The sequence below is a fragment of the Delphinus delphis genome, chromosome 2, assembly GCF_949987515.2.
Source record: "Delphinus delphis chromosome 2, mDelDel1.2, whole genome shotgun sequence".
Lineage (NCBI taxonomy): Eukaryota > Metazoa > Chordata > Mammalia > Artiodactyla > Delphinidae > Delphinus > Delphinus delphis.
In genome coordinates this window covers 175,092,240-175,108,941 of record NC_082684.1, presented here as the reverse complement: position 1 = coordinate 175,108,941, position 16,702 = coordinate 175,092,240, and the positions used below count along the sequence as shown (strand labels likewise).

Genomic DNA, 16,702 nt, shown 5'->3' with positions numbered 1-16,702 from the left:
AAAAAAAAAAAAAAGACTCCATTCAGCCATGAAGTTTGCAAAGATTTCGTTCCAGAGCTCCAGCACAGTGGGATAGGAACACATTTTCCCTTGTGATAGACCTAATCATCCTGTTTTGAGGCTCATCAGTGGATGACATTTACGGAATTACAATTGTGCAAATGGTGGGTTTTGGCTTCCAGTTTTTATAATCAGTCTACAGACAAAGTGAGGAAGACTAATCATAGTCTCAGAGCAGATGTCAAGGCTGCAAGTCTTGAAGATGTGTAAACGTCATTTTATAACTGACAGAAATGGACAAGGTTGAAGAAAACAAGTAGGCCCCTTGGGAATGAGGCTCTGGGGAAGGGAGTTAACAAATATGGTCTGGATTTTATGGATTTAGAAATAAAGATTTAACAGTAACCAAACTAGTAGCAATGAGCACTCAAATGCCCAAACTGTGATCTCTAAATACTATTTTCTACTAAAAGAGAAATGGTTAATCCAGGCCTGGGGCAGCAAATGTATCACAGGAGCCTGGGACATCTACTCATCCTAGAAAATGAGGAAGTTACCAAAGAGCCTTAGAATCAGGCCAAGAAGACTCAGGACCAAAGCTGAAGAGGTTCTCATGGGCCAAAGGCAGGACAGTTTGAACATCAGTAAGAACGGAAATGCAATGGCTTGAAACAAATCCAATGTGGGTTCTTCATGATCCTGAAAGGAAAAGGAACTCAAAGGTAACCATTAGAGGATGCCGGGAATCCACTCAACATTTTCAAAACTGGTCATGAAAAAAGTTTTTCAGTAATTAAAAGAGTCAATCAATTATTTCTGCTTTTCCTGTGTTTTAGGATAACCAAAGAGTCAAAGGGGAAATTTCTTCTTATAGAAGCATTCCTACTACCAAGTGAATAAGGACCGAGAGATCAACATGACCCCTAAGGAATCGAAGGATCTAGGCAGTGGTCATCGGTGGCTGTGGGAATCATTTACAAAGGTACAACCAGATATGATGTACCACCTGGTGGAAGTTAACAGAACTATATATATTCTTGCAATAAAATCAAATCTCAGTCTGAGCAAGTCTGTAATCACCAAATTATAGGAAATAAAAGGGAATACAAGGGACTTCCCTGGTGGCGCAGCAGTTAAGAATCCACCTGCCAACGCAGGGGACACGGGTTCGAGCCCTGTTCTGGGAAGATCCCACATGCCGCAGAGCAACTAAGCCCATGCGCCACAACTACTGAGCCTGTGCTCTAGAGCCCATGAGCCACAACTACTGAAGCCTGCGTGCCACAACTACTGAGCCCGCACGCCTAGAGCCCGTGCCCCACAACAAGAGAAGCCACCGCAATGAAAAGCCCGCGCACCGCAACAAAGAGTAGCCCCTGCTTGCCACAACTAGAGAAAGCCCGTGTGCAGCAACAAAGACCCAACACAGCCAAAAATAAATAAATAAAATTTGAAAAGCCAATTCTTTAAAAAAAAAAAGGGGGGGCGGAATACAAGGGAAAAACAACTTAAAATGACACCACTGAGATGCAATCATCAAAAGCCAGACTTGTGGAAACTCTACAGGCCAAACAACGCAGTTTCTTCAGCAAAAGAGGAGTAAGGAAGCTGCAGACTAAAAGAGTCTAAAGAGACGTGTCCAGCGATTGCAACGTAAGAGCCTCATTTGGATCCTGATTTGAACAAACTGAAAAAAACTGAGACTGAAATATCAACAGTAACTGGCTATTAAGGAATTATTCCCTTTTTTTTTTTTTTAGGTACAGTAATGGCATTGCAATTATGTTGTCTCTTTTTGACTTTGAAGAAACACATACTGGGCTTCCCTGGTGGTGCAGTGGTTGAGAGTCCGCCTGCCGATGCAGGGGACACGGGTTCGTGCCCCGGTCCGGGAAGATCCCACGTGCCGCGGAGTGGCTGGGCCCGTGAGCCATGGCCGCTGAGCCTGAGCGTCTGGAGCCTGTGCTCCGCAACGGGAGAGGCCACAACAGCGAGAGGCCCGCGTACCGCAAAAAAACAAAACAAAATGAAACAAAAAAGAAATACATACTGAAATATTTACAGGTAAAATGATACAATGTCTTAACATTTGTTTCAAAATAATTGGTAGAGGGAAGTAAGTGAGGATATGGAAAAAATAAGATTGGTTATGGGTTCCAAGTAGAAGCTATGTCCCAGATACACAGGGACTTACTACACTCTTCTATTTTTGCATATGTTTGAAAATTTTCATAATAAGAAAGTTTCGGAAGATAAAGTTTTCAGTGTGTTATTTAAAGCTAAAAATTAATCACTAGAATATCCAAAAGTATAGTGTAAATATCCACAATCAGGTGATAGAGGCAGAGGGTTGATGGGAGTTAACGGAAGTACTCTCAGTCCCTCATCCATCCTTGAGAGGAGGCCCAGACACCATCTACACTGGGAGAATCAAGGCACAGAGACATACACGGGTGATTCAGAGTTACAGAGAGAACCGCGAGAGACACGTAAAAGGAGGGGAGAGAGGAAGGGAGGAAGGTGTTCCCTTCTCGTTTGATGTTATTTTGTATTGTGTGATGGTTTTAACTTGAGCACGTATTACTCTTTTTTTATTGTGGTAAAATAAAAACAACCTAAAATTTACCATTTTACCCACTTTAAGTGTACAGTTCAGTGACATTAAGTATATTCACAACGTTGTGCAACCATCTCCACTATTCATTTCTAGAACCTTTTCATCATCCCAAACAGAAATCCATGAAACAATAATTTCCCAGTACCCCTTCTCCCCACAGCCCTTGGTAACTGCTGTGCTACTTTCTGTCTCTACGAATCTGCCTATTCTCAGTGCCTCATGTTAGTGGAATCATACAATATCTGTCCTTTTGAATATGCATCTTTAAGCCGATGGCATCTTAGGCGATGAAATACAGCATCTGGATTGCCCGTGTGTCATTTATGCCCCAACCGTGTGTGTTGTAGGACACCATGGGCTCTTTTCTTTCTTTTTCTTTTTTTTCTTTTTTTTTTTTGGCTGCACCACCTGGCATGTGGGGTCTTAGTTCCCCGACCAGGGATCGAACCTGCGCCCCCTGCACTGGAAGTGTAGAGTCTTAACCACTGGACCTCCAGGGAAGTCCCTGTCCGGATTATTTCATTTAGCATGCTTTCAAGGTTCATCCGTGTTGAATCCTGTATATCAGAATTCCATCTCTTTTTGTGTTAAAATATACATAACATAAAATTTACCATTTTAACAACTTTTAGGTATACAGTTCAGTGGTACATTCACACTGTGGGGCAACCATCACCACCATCATCTCCGGAACGTTTTCATCTTCTCAAACAGAAATTCTGTACCACTTGAACACTAACTTCCCATCTCCCTGATCCCAGCCCTTGGAAACCACCATTTCATTTTCCATCCATCCCTAGGAGTTTGACTACTCCAGGTACCTCAGACCAGTAGACTCATACAATACTTGTCTCTTTGTGTCTGCCTTACTTCACTTTGTGTAATGTCTTTAAGGTACGTTCATGTTGCAGTATGTGTCAAAATTTCATTTCTTTTTAGGGCTGGATGACATTCCATTGAATATATATACCACATGTTTTCTTATCCATTCATCTGTTGATGGACATATGTGTCGTTTCCACCTTTTGGTTACTGTAAATAATGTTGCTATTAACGTTGGTGTGCACGTATCTGTTCAAGTCCTTGCTTTCAGTTCTTTTGGGTATATTACCTGGAGTGAAATTGCTGGATTATATGGTAATTCCAGTTTTAACTTTTTGAAGAACTTCCAAACTGTTTTCCACAGCATTTCACACTTTGACCAGCAAAGTACAAGGGTTCCAATTTCTTCATTCCTTGTCAACACTTGCTATCTTCTGACTTTTTGATAATAGCCATTCCTTATGGGTGTGAAGTGGTATCTTGTGATTTTGATTTGCATTTCCCTAATGACTCATGATGTTGAACATCTTTTCATGTGCTTATTGGTTATTTTATGTCTTCTTTGGATATCTTCTTTGGGGAAATGTCTATTCAAGTCCTTTCTCTCAAGTCCATTTTTAGATCAAATTGTTTTTTGTTGTTGAGTTGTAGGAGTTCCTTATATATTCTAAATATTAATCCTTTATCAGATATATAATTTGCAGATATTTTCCCCATACAATGGGTTGCCTTTTCACTCTGTTGATTGTGTCCTTTGATACACAAAAGTTTTAATTTTGTGGAAGTCCAGTTTGTCTATTTTTTGTTGTTGTTGTTATTGCCTGTGCTTTTGGTGTCGGCCAAAACACTGTTGCCAACTCCAATGCCATGAAGCTTTCCCCCTATGTTTTCTCCTAAAAGAAAGAAGTTTTAGCTCTTATCTTTAGGTCTTTGCTCCATTTTGAGTTAATTTTTGCATATGGTAAGAGTGCATACACTGTTTTTAAAGTTTAAAAATAAACATTTATGCAAATAAGAAAAAATTCAATAGGATGATACTTATCTTTGAAAAATTACCCTTGAATTATTACTTTTTTTAATTCTCAGAAACTCACAGCTTTGAAAATCACATTGTTCTACCTTTTCCTCCTGAAGTTTTGCAATGACCTTTGGTTAAGTTGTACTGGAAAGTCACAAAGAGCCACTGACTTTATGATCAACAATGACTCTTTTCCACAGTGCTCTGGACAACCTCAGCCCTGGACAGAAGCAGGTAGTTTCCAGCCTGTTTGCTTCCAGGAAAGTTCAGCTTCTCATTTGGTTCATGAGGAGGGACAAGAATAGACTCTGTAAGCCTAGCGCACTGTACACAGTAGGTGATCAGTAACGCCTGTCCAGTGTTGACTATCAAATTCCTAGAACTGAGCACATCCCATTAACTGTGGTGCGAGCTGGGGACCAGCCAAACTCTGTCCCAGGATGCACACAGGGAACACAGAAATGAGATCAGCAACTGCTGGGCCTCCCCTGGCAGATCTCCCAGCTCCGGGAAGGAATGATTCTGCGAGTCTGTCCAAATTTGCAATTCTCTCCCCCACCTTGAAGTCTCCAAGCCTGGGCATTTAAGGTGATCTGGCCCTGGGCAGATACCAGCCACGTTCACATCAACATCAAACGTTTAAGACCTTTTCTGTGAAACTATCACTTCCCTGTAGATCTGCCCAAGAAATGCCACAGCAGCTTCCTTTTGGTGAGCACTTAATTGATTCTGTGTTACTATGTCATCTAATTCTGAAAATAACGGGGGAAGGTGGGTGTTGTAAGTCCCATTATACAGATGCACGTTCTGAGACTTAGTCAGCATATTTAAGGTTATACGAGTAGAATTCAAACCCAAGTCTGACTGGCGTGAGGACTCCTCTCTGAGCCGTCACAGTATATAGACAGCCCCTAGTTTCTAGCTTGCATTTCCCTGCTCTCATCCTCCGCCACTCAGATCATCTCATAGAACAACAGTTCCCCAAAGCCTACAGTCCTTCCTTGGTTTAACCCGCAGGGCTTCTTGCACTCGGGCAGCAATGAGGGGAAGAAAGGTCACAAGAGAAGGTCTTCAATCTCTAAGACCTTTGCTTCTGCTGCCTCCCTTTCACTCTCACCCTTCAGGCTGCCCTTGGTAGTAGAAGATGGTAAAGCACTGAAACAACATGAAAAAGATTCCAGAGACCCTGTTCTTCAAGCCCTCCCAGCTGAAGTCCCATAGCAATGCCTTCAAAAACTTGGAAGATGCAAGAACTGCCTTTGAGAAGATTCACTGGTGGGACAGTTCTAGAAGCTTCTGCTTGCTGCAGGGCAACTTACTACAAGAAGAAGAGGGTCTCCATTCACCTCTCCACGAAACAGCTTTATTTTATTTTATTTTCCAAATGTTAAATTTTTTTTTTAAAGAAAACATTTTTAATCTACAGTACAGTACCCTGAAAAGTACAGTAATACAGTACTACAGCTGGCATACACAAATGTTAAACTTTGTACTGTGAAACTGTTAGAGGGAAACATATAGGATAAATCTTTATGACCCTGGATTAGGCAATGGTCTCTTAAATATAACAACAGAAGTTCAAGCAATAAATTAAAATTGATAATTGGACTTCATCAAAATTAAAAACTCTTATGCATCAAAGGACACTAACAAGAATCCGAAACAGCTTTTAAAAAGAAACATAGGAATCATCCCTAAAAACCTCTTAAATTCTGAAAAAGCAAATACAGTTAGGAAGGAAATACACATTTTATTTTGCGATAGCCTGAAAAAACGGTTTCGAGAGATCAAATTTACGATATGATAGAGTTGTATTTTTTTTTTGACTGTGTGTATTCTTTAGATATGCCAGCTCCTTGTTCACCAACAGGGCAAGTACTCTGAGTCCCAAAGGAAGGCAGCAACAAATAAAAGTTGAGAGACAGAGGGTTTCAGATTGTGACTGTTGCCTGGCCGGGTGACCTTGGACAAGCCACTTAAGATCTGTGGACATTATTTTTAATTCATCCATTCACTCTTTCATTCATTGAGACAGTCGTGTATTTATTAGGCACCTTCTGTTCTGAAATGTACTGTGGGATTTTAATTGATGGAGGAGACACAGAGAGGCCAACGCCATTGAGAGAAGAGTTTATTACATACCTTTCCCAAGAGAAGGGAACACACCACTCCAAGCAGGGCTACAGGGGAAACTCAGGATGCTCAGGAGGCCGAAGACAGGAGTGAGGGAAAGCCGAGTCAGAGCCTGTACTGGGGCTTCTGCAGGAAGCAGTGTAGGATGAAGAGCTCAGGACTGACTAGACTGAATAATTCCAGGAGGCTTTGGGCAATATGGGTGGTCTCTAGTTGCCTGGTACCTGGCCCCGGGATGGTTCAGGGCAGAGAAAATATTGACCTGGTGTGTGAGAGTTAGATAAAGAGCTGGTTGAGGATAGACTTGGGATTGTTTGATTTGCCTGGGAAAGGTGTGCCCCCGCCCAAGCCCTTTGCTAGCTCTAAGAACCGGCTAGTTCTGGGAAGGGCAGTCTCGCCCAGGGTCTACAAGACCCCCAAATGCCAGAGTATCAAGAATGCATAAAATAGGGGCTTCCCTGGTGGTGCAGAGGTTAAGAATCTGCCTGCCAATTCAGGGGACACGGGTTTGAGCCCTGGTCTGGGAGGATGCCACATACTGCGAAGCAACTAAGCCCATGTGCCACAACTACTGAGCCTGTGCTCTAGAACCCGAGAGCCACAACTCCCACATGCCACAACTACTGAAGCTCACGTGCCTAGAGCCTCTGCTCCACAACAAGAGAAGCCCACGCACCGCAACGAAGAGTAGCCTCCCCTCTCCACAACTAGAGGAAAGCCCGCATGCAGCAACAAAGACCCACCACAGCCAAAAATTTAAAAAAATTTTTAAAAATTAAAAAAAAGGGCTTCCCTGGTGGCGCAGCGGTTGAGAGTCCGCCTGCCGATGCAGGGGACGCGGGTTCGTGCCCCGGTCCGGGAGGATCCCACATGCCGCGGAGTGGCTGGGCCCGTGAGCCATGGCCGCTGAGCCTGCGCGTCCGGAGCCTGTGCTCTGCAACGGGAGAGGCCACAACAGTGAGAGGCCCGCGTACCGCAAATAAATAAATAAATAATTTTAAAAAAAGAATGCATAAAGTAGGAAAGTATACTCACTAGGAGTGACACCAGCGAGACGGCAAAATCGTTCCCAGCCCTTGTCCCTCAAAAAACATCAATCTGAACAGGCATCCACACGTGGAAATACCTTCACAAGGGCTGAGGAATCCAGGTGAGAGTTTACAGCACCTGAGTAGAGCAGGGAAATAAGAAAAGATGCAATGAAGATGGTAGGAAGGACAGTTTCACATCACCCATGTACTATGGTCTGAATGTCTGTGCTCTCCCAAGATCCGTATGTTGAAACCTAATGTCCCCTGTGATGGTGCTAGGTGGTAGGGCCTTTGGGAGATCTTTGGGAGGTAGAGCGCTCATGCATGAGATTAGTGTCCTTATAAAAGAGGGCCAGGAGAGCTCCCTTGCCCTTTCCAACACGTGAGGACACAGAGAGAGGTCAGCATTCTGCAGTGCACCAGAACCCAACCATGCTGGCACCCTGATTTTGGTGTGCAGCCTCCAGGACCATGAGAAATAAATTTCTGTGTTTATAATCCACTCAGTCTATAGTATTTTGGTAGAGCAGCCTGAATGGACTAAGGCTCTGTGCCAGCCCTCCCCCAACTCCTTACAGTGCAGCATGGAAAAAGATACCCACTTCATGGAGGAAGGAGAGTAAAATGAGCACTCATCTTTGCTGTGGACCACAGCATCAGGCCTGTCCCAGTGAACCCTGGTGCTGGGCCAGCATGTAAGGCCCTGGCTCCAGCACTTCCCCTATGGACCCAGGCCCCAGGTCAACCCCCACAGACTCAGGCTCCAGGCCCGTCACCATGATCTCAGGCTCCAGGCTAACCCAGTACCAGGCCAGCCTCCATGGATCCAGGCTCAATACCTGTTCCTGTGGGCCCTGGTACCAAGCCAGCCCCCAAAGACTCAGGACCAGGTCCATCCCTGTAGACCCAGGCATCAGGCCCATCCCAATGCCAAACTGGTCTGAGGACTTGGGCTCAAAGCCCACCCCAGCTCCAGGCTGGCCCCCACAGACCCAGGTTCCCAGACCATCCCTGCAGACCCAGTCTCCAAGCCTGACCCTGTGGACCCCAGCAACCAGGCCAGTTCCATGGACCCAGCATCCCAGCCCACACCTGTGGACCAGTCTCCAGGCCCATCCCAGTATACTCATGTTCCAGGTACACCCCTGAAGACCCAGGCACCAGGCTGGCTCCAATGGACCCAGGTGCCAGGCCCACCCACCCAGTGGCCTAGGCAAAAGGCCAGCCCCTTAAGGACTCCATCCAGCAGCAAGCCAGCCTATGGAACCCATCAGCTGGCCTGCCCAGAATCTCTGGACAGATTGACTGGTGAAGAGTCTTCCCTGCAAAAGCCAGTGTGTAAAGCCTGGGAGAAGTGACTACTTCTTCAAATACACAGAAGGCAATAAGGGACACATGATACCACCAAAGGCACAAAATAAAGCACTAATGACTGATCCTAAATTAACAGAAATCTATGAAGTGCCTAACAAAGAATTCAAAATAATCATCTTAAAGGAGCCCAGTGACCTACAAGAGAACACAGATAAACTAAACAAAATCGGAAAAACAATACATGAACAAAATGAGAAGCTTAACCAAGAGAAACAATAAAAAATAACCAAACAATTTTTGTAGCTGAAGAATGCAGTGACTGAACTGAAAAATTTGACAGAGAACTTCAACATGAGACTCAATCAAGCAGAAGAAAGAATCAGCAAGTTCAAAGACAAGTCACTTGAAATTACTAAGTCAGAGGAACAAAAATGAAATGAAGCAGGAAAAAAAGAAAGCTTACAAGAATTTGCTGATGGGACACCATCAGCAGACCAATTTACTGATACTATTAAAGTCCCAGAAGAAGCAGAGAAAGAGAAAGGGACAGAAAGCTTATTTTTAAAAATTAGAGAAAACCTCCCAAATCTGGAGAGGTACATGAACATCCGGATCCATGAAGCCCAAAGAACCCCAAATAGACTAAACATAAAGAGATCATCACCAAAACATATCATAATCAAATTCTCATAAGTTAAAGACAAAGAGAGACCTTTGAAAGAAACAAGAGAAAAGTGACTTGTCACATACAAGGAAACTCCTATAAGGCTATCAGTGGATTTCTCATCAGAAATCTTACAGGCCAGGAGAGAGTGGGATGATACATTCAAAGTGTCACAAGAAAAAACTGCCAACCAAAATTACTATACCCAGCAAAGCTGTCCTTCAGAAATTAAAAAGAGATAAAGACTTTCCCAGACCAAAAAAATTGAAAAATTAAAAAGCTGAAGTCCATCGCCAACAGACCTGCCTTATAAGAAGTTGTAAAGGGAGTTCTTCAGGTTAAAATGAAAGGACACTAACCAACAACATGAAAACATATGAAAGTATAAAACTCACTGTAAAGGTAAGAATATAGTCAAATTCAAATACTCTAGTACTGTAATGGTGGTACATACATCATTTTAACTGTAGTATAAAAGTTAAGAGACAAAGCATTTTTTAAACTATAGCTACAATAATTTGTTAATGGATATACAATATTAGAAGATGTACACTGTGACATCAAACATAAAACGTAGGATAAGGAGAGGAAAGAATGTAGAGTTTCTGTATGTGGTTGTAAGTTAAGTTGTTATCAGCATAAAATGGACTATAATAAATGTTATAAGAAGCTTTATGTAAGCCTCATGGTAATCATAAAGAAAAAAACCAACAAGGGAACTACAAAGCAATTTTTTTTAATTAACAAAGTGGCTATAGTAGGTCCTTACCTATTAATAATTACTTTAAATATAAATGGATTAAATTGCCCAATCAGAAGACACAGAGTGGACGAATAGATTAAAAAACTCAGTTTAACTCTATGCTGCTTACAAGAGACTCACTTTAGCTTTAGGTCCACACATAGGGTGAAAGGGAAGGTATAGAAGAAGATGTTCCATGTAAATGGAAACCAAAACAGAGCAGACCAGACAAATCTACATCAAGACAAAATAGACTTTAAGTAAAAAACTGTCATAAGGGACAGAAGGCCATTATACAATGAAAAAGGGGTCAATTCGTTAAGAGGATATGACAGTTGTAAATGTGTATGTACTCAACATTGAATGACCTGAATATACAAAACAAATATTAATAAGCTGGAAGGATAAATAGACAGCAATATAATAATAAAAGGGGACTTAAATATCTCACTTCAGCAATGCATAGATGGCCCAAACAGAAAATCAATAAGGAAACACTGGACTTGAACTACCCTTTAGACCAAATGGAATTAACAGACAAACAGAACATTCCATCCAACAGCAGCAGAATACTCATTCTTTTCAAGTGCACACTGAGCACTCTCCAGGATAGATGATAGGTTAAGCCACAAAACACATCTTAACACATTTTAGAAGTATGAAATCATATCAGGTATCTTTTCCAATCACAGTGGTATAAAAGTAGAAATGAATAATAGGAGGAAAATTGGAAAATTCACAAACATGGAAAATTGATAGCATGCATCTGAATAATCAATGAGTCAAAGAATAAATTTAAAAAGAAATCAAAATTACCTTGAAACAGGGCTTCCCTGGTGGCACAGTGGTTGAGAGTCCACCTGCCGATGCAGGGGATGAGGGTTCGTGCCCCAGTCCGGGAGGATCCCACATGCTGCTGAGCGGCTGGGCCCATGAGCCATGGGCGCTGGGCACGCGCATCCTGAGCCTGTGCTCCGCAACGGGAGAGGCCACAGCAGTGAGAGGCCCACGTACCGCTAAAAAAAAAAAAAAATTACCTTGAAACAAATGAAAATGGAACACAACATACAAAAACTATGGGAAGCAGCAAAAGCAGCTCCAAAAGGAAAGTTTATAGAAATAAATTCTTACAATAAGAAAACAGAAAGATTTCAAATAAACAATCTAACTTTAATAACTCAAGGAACTAGAAAAGGAAGAACAAACAAGCCCAAAGTTAGCAGAAGAATGGAAAATAAAGATCAGAGAAGAAATAAATAGAGACTTGAAAAACAATTTAAAAGATCAATAAAACAAAGAGTCGTTCTTTAAAAAGAAAAAAAATTGACCACTATTTAGCTAGAAAAGAAAAAAGAGAGAAGCCTCAAATAAATAAAATTGTAAATGAAATAGGAAATATTACAACTAACACCACAGAAATACTAAGGATTAAAAGAGTACTATGAACAATTATATGCCAACAAATTGCTTAACCTAGAGAAATGGATCAACGTTTAGAAACCTACAACCTATCAAGACTTAATCATGAAAAAATAGAAAATCTGAATAGACCAATCGTGAGTAAGGAGATTGAATCAGTAACCAAAAACCTCCCAACAAAAAAAGTCCATGACCTGATGGCTTCACTGGTGAATTCTAGCAAATATTTAAAGAAGAATTAATGCCAATCCTTCTCAAACTCTTCCAAAAAACTGGAGAGGAAGGAACAGTTCCAAACTCATTTTATGAGGCTAGCATTACTCTCATACCAAAGGCAGACAAGGACACTATGAGAAAAGAAAATTACAGGCCAATAACCCTGATGAAGATAGATGCAAAAATCCTCAACAAAATACTAGCAAACCAAATTCAACATCATATTTAAAAGATCATATGCCATGATTAAGTGGCATTTATCCCTGGGATTCAAGGATGTTTCAACATACGCAAATCAATCAATGTGACAATACAACATATTAACAGAAGAAAGGATAAAAATCATAATCATCTCAATAGGTGGTGAAACGGCATTTGATAAAATTCAACACGCTTTCATGATTAAAAAAAAAACTCAACTAATCAGGTATAGTAAGAATGTACCTCAACATACTAAAGGCCACATATGACAAGCCCACAGTTAACATCATTGTAAATAGTGAAAAGCTGAAAGATTTTCCTCTAAGATTAGGAACAAGACAAGGATGTTCTCCTATTCAACCTAGTACTGGAAGTCCTACCCAGAGCAATCAGGCAAGAAAAATAAATACAAGGCATTCAAATTGGAAAGGAAGAAGTAAAACTGTCTCCGTTTGCAGATGACGTGATGTTGTATATAGAAAACCCTAAAGACTCCACCAAAAAACCGTTAGAACTAATAAACACAGTAAAGTTATAGGACACAAAATCAACATACAAAAATCAGTTCTGTTTCTATATGCTAACAATGAACTATTTGAAAAAGAAATTAAGAAAATTCCATTTACAGTAGTATCAAAAAATTAAAACACTTAGGAATAAATGTAGTCACAGAGGTGAAATATCTGTACAATGAAAACTATAAAACACAGATAGAATGAACTGAAGAAGACACAAATAAATGGAAAAATATCCCATGTTAGAGAATTAATCAAAATGTTAAAATAGTCACATTACCCAAAGTGATCTACATATTCAAGGCAATCCCTATCAAAATTCCAATGACATTTTTCACAGAAATAAAAAAAAAAATCCTAAAATTTGTATAGAACCACAGAAGATCATGAATAGCCACAGCAATCTTTAGCAGGAAAATATACTATAAAGCTATAATAACTAAAGCAGTATGATACTAACATAAAAACGAATACATAGGCCAATGGAAAAGAATAGAGAGTCCATAAATAAATCCACATATTATGGTCAATTGATCTTCAACAAAGGTGCCAATAACACACAATGGGGGAAAAGACAGTCTCTTCAACAGATAGTGCTGGGAAAACTGGATATCAACAGCAGAAGAATGCAATTAGACCCTTGCCTCCCACCATATACAACAATCAACTCAAAATGGATTACAGACGTAAACGTTAAGAACTGAAACTATAAAACTACTGGAAGAAAAAAATAGAGGAAAAGCTTATTGACATTGGTGTAGATAATGATATTTTGAATATGAAAACAGAGCACAGGCAACAAAAGCAAAAATAAACAAATGGAATTGTATCAAACTAGAAAGTTTGTGCACAGCAAAGGAAACAATCAACAGAGTGAAGATACAATCTATGGAATAAAAGAAAATATTTGCAAGCCATATCTGATAAGGAGTTAATATCCAAAATACACAAGGAGCTCAAACAACTCAATAGCAAGAAAAAAATGACCTGTAAAAAATGGACAAAGGACCTGAAGGGATATTTCTCAAAAGAAGACATACAAATGGTCAAAAGGCACATGAAAAATGCTCATCATTACTAATCATCAGGGAAATACACATCAAAAGCAAAAAAAAGAAAAAAAAGGTATCACCTTGTATCTGTTAGAATGGCTATTATCAAAAGACAAAAGGTGACACGTGTGGGCAAGGATGTGGAGAAAGGGGACCCTTGTGCACTGTTGGTGGGAATGTAAACTGGTGCAGCCACTATGAAAAACAGTATGGAGGTTCCTGAAGAAATTAAAAATAGAGCTACCATAGGATCCAGCAATCCAACATCTGGGTATATATCTGAAGAAAACGAAATCACTGTCTTGAAAAGATATCTGCACTCCCATGTTCGTTGCAGCGCTATTCACAACAGCCAAGATATGGAACCATTCCAAGTATCCATCAACAGATGAATGGATAAAAGATATGACACACACACACACACAGGAATATTACTCAGCCATACAAAAAAAAAAAAAGGAAATCCTTTTATCTGCAACAACCTGGATGAACCTGGAGGATGTTAGGCTTAGTGAAACAAACCAGGCACGGAAAGACAAATACTGCATGATCTCATTTATACGTAGGGCTAAAAAAGTCAAACTCACAGAAGTAGAGAGTAGAATGTTGGTTGCTATGGGCTGGCAGGTGGGTGGTGGGGGAAATGGGGAGATGTTGGTCAAAGAGCACAAAGTTTCAGTTATGCTAGAGGAATAAGTTCTGGAGATCTAATGCACCATATGGTGACTAAAATACTCTATTGTATACTTGAAACTTGCTCAAAGTAAATCTTAAATGTTTTCACCACACACATAAAAAGTAACTACATGAAGTGATGGATATGTTAGTTAGCTTGCATTTCCCAAGGTATATCAAAATCTCACACTGTATACCTTAAATACGTACAGTTTTTATTTGTTAATCATACCTCAATAAAGCTGGGGGGAGAAAATATAGTTAACATAATTGGCCCAGTGATGAATGGATGTCAAGCAGACAAAGACAGAATCTAAGAAAACACAATTAGAACACCTGTATCTTATTCTTTGTGCTAGTCCTGAAAATATAGTGGTGAGCAACTCTGGCATGGTTATCTTTATGGAACATTTAGTATAATTGTAAATTAAGGAGGTTGGATTAGGTGATCTCTTAATTCTATAACCATTGCATTAATATTTACATGGTGGGGGCATCAGGTCTATGAGTTATCTGCTGCTAAGTCCTTGGTCAGGATGTGACCTTAATTATAATGCTGTTTCATCAGGTTTCCAGGAAAGCACCATGGGGATGAGTGGAGCTCGTGTCCCTCAGCCACGCACACCAGATTTCCCAGACTCAGAGCCGTGGAAAACGTACAGACACCCGTGCAGAGCAGGGCAGGGGGAAGGAGAGATCCAGGCTGTGCTCAGTGCCTCCAGACACTGAGCTGGAGATGCTGGAGATGCCAGGGGGCCAGCATCTCCCCAGGCCTGACCGACATGCCACAGAAAATCGGAAGGAGATTCCATGCTTTAGTCAGGAAGATGGGAGACAGCCACAGTGCGCTTTCTTTCTACCAAATTTACCTCTTCAACAAATCACAAAACCATTTTTCTTTCATCCATGGCCATTTTCACCCAAGCCAGCTGCTCCCATTGACCCCTCACCTGTCTGCCTCTTCTCTCCCGCCTATTTCTCTTTTCCAAGTGATTTCTTTTTTGATCATGAATTATTTAGAAGTGCTTTAACATTTCCAAATACATGGAAAATTTGGGGATTTTTCCCTCCCATCTTGTTTTCTCATTGCATTGCACTGTATTGAGAGAACATGGCTGGGATGGTACAGAAGTGTTAGTATTTATCAGGGTGGGTGGGTGGCCTCATGTGTGATTAGCTTTTGAAAATGCTCCACGGAGAAAAGGGAACCCTCCTACACTGTTGGTGGAAGTTTAAGTTGGTGTAGCCACTATGGAAAACAGTATGGAGGTTCCTCAGGAAACTAAAAATAGAACTACCATATGATCCTGCAATCCCACTCCTGGGCATATATCCAGACAAAACCATAATTCAGAAAGATACATGCACCCGTATATTCATAGCAGCACTATTCACAAGAGCCAAAACATGGAAACAACCTAAATGTTCATCAACAGATGTATAAAGAAGATGTGGTACATCTATACGATGGAATACCACTCAGCCATAAAAAAGAATGAAATAATGTCATTTGCAGCAACATGGATGCAACTAGAGATTATCATACTAAATGAAGTAAGTCAGAAAGAGAAAGACAAATACTATATGATATCACTTATATGTGGAATCTAATATATGACACAAATGAACCTATCTAAGAAACAGAAACAGACCCACAGACATAGAGAACAGACTTGTGATTGCCAAGGGGGAGGGGGTTGGGGGAGGAATGGAGTGGGAGGTTGGGGTCAGCAGATGTAAGCTATTATATACAGAATGGATAAACAGCAAGGTCCTACTGTATTGCACAAAGAACTATATGCAATAGCCTATGACGAACCATAATGGAAAAGAATATAAAAAAGAATGCATATAATGTGTGTAACTGAATCCCTTTGCTGTAGAGCAGAAATTAACACAACCTTGTAAATCAAGTGTACTTCAATTTCAAAATATTAAAACTGAAAAAAAATAAAATTAAATTAATGAAATTTAAAAAGAACTTAAAAAAAAGAAAATGCTCCATGTATACTTGAAGAAAAAAGTTTATTTTTAAAGTATTGGGTAAAGGGTTCTCTCTATATATCTACTAATGGTGGTGTTCAGATCTTCTACTGTTACCAGTTGTTTGGTACTATTTTGATCTGCCGTTTTGTGAGGGAAATATTTTGAATTCTCCCATTATGAATGTGGATCTGTCGACTTTTCCTTATGACTGTCAGTTTTTGCTTTAGGTATCTGAAGGTGATGTTGGTAGGTGAAAACAGACATATAAAGATTCCAAGTTGTTATACTTTCCTGGTA

General features: G+C 40.5%; 1 long non-coding RNA gene across 1 annotated transcript in view; it reads right to left on the bottom strand.

The window, feature by feature from the left end:
- Positions 1-7,438: 7,438 nt before the first annotated feature.
- LOC132419919 (uncharacterized) overlaps positions 7,439-16,702 on the bottom strand; it is a 49,125-nt gene continuing 39,861 nt past the window's right edge. The window contains exons 3-5 of the long non-coding RNA XR_009518276.1: positions 11,158-11,357; positions 7,626-7,757; positions 7,439-7,524 (exon numbers count right to left, since the gene is read on the bottom strand). This is a non-coding gene — a long non-coding RNA (uncharacterized lncRNA). The remainder of the gene's footprint in view (positions 7,525-7,625; positions 7,758-11,157; positions 11,358-16,702) is intronic.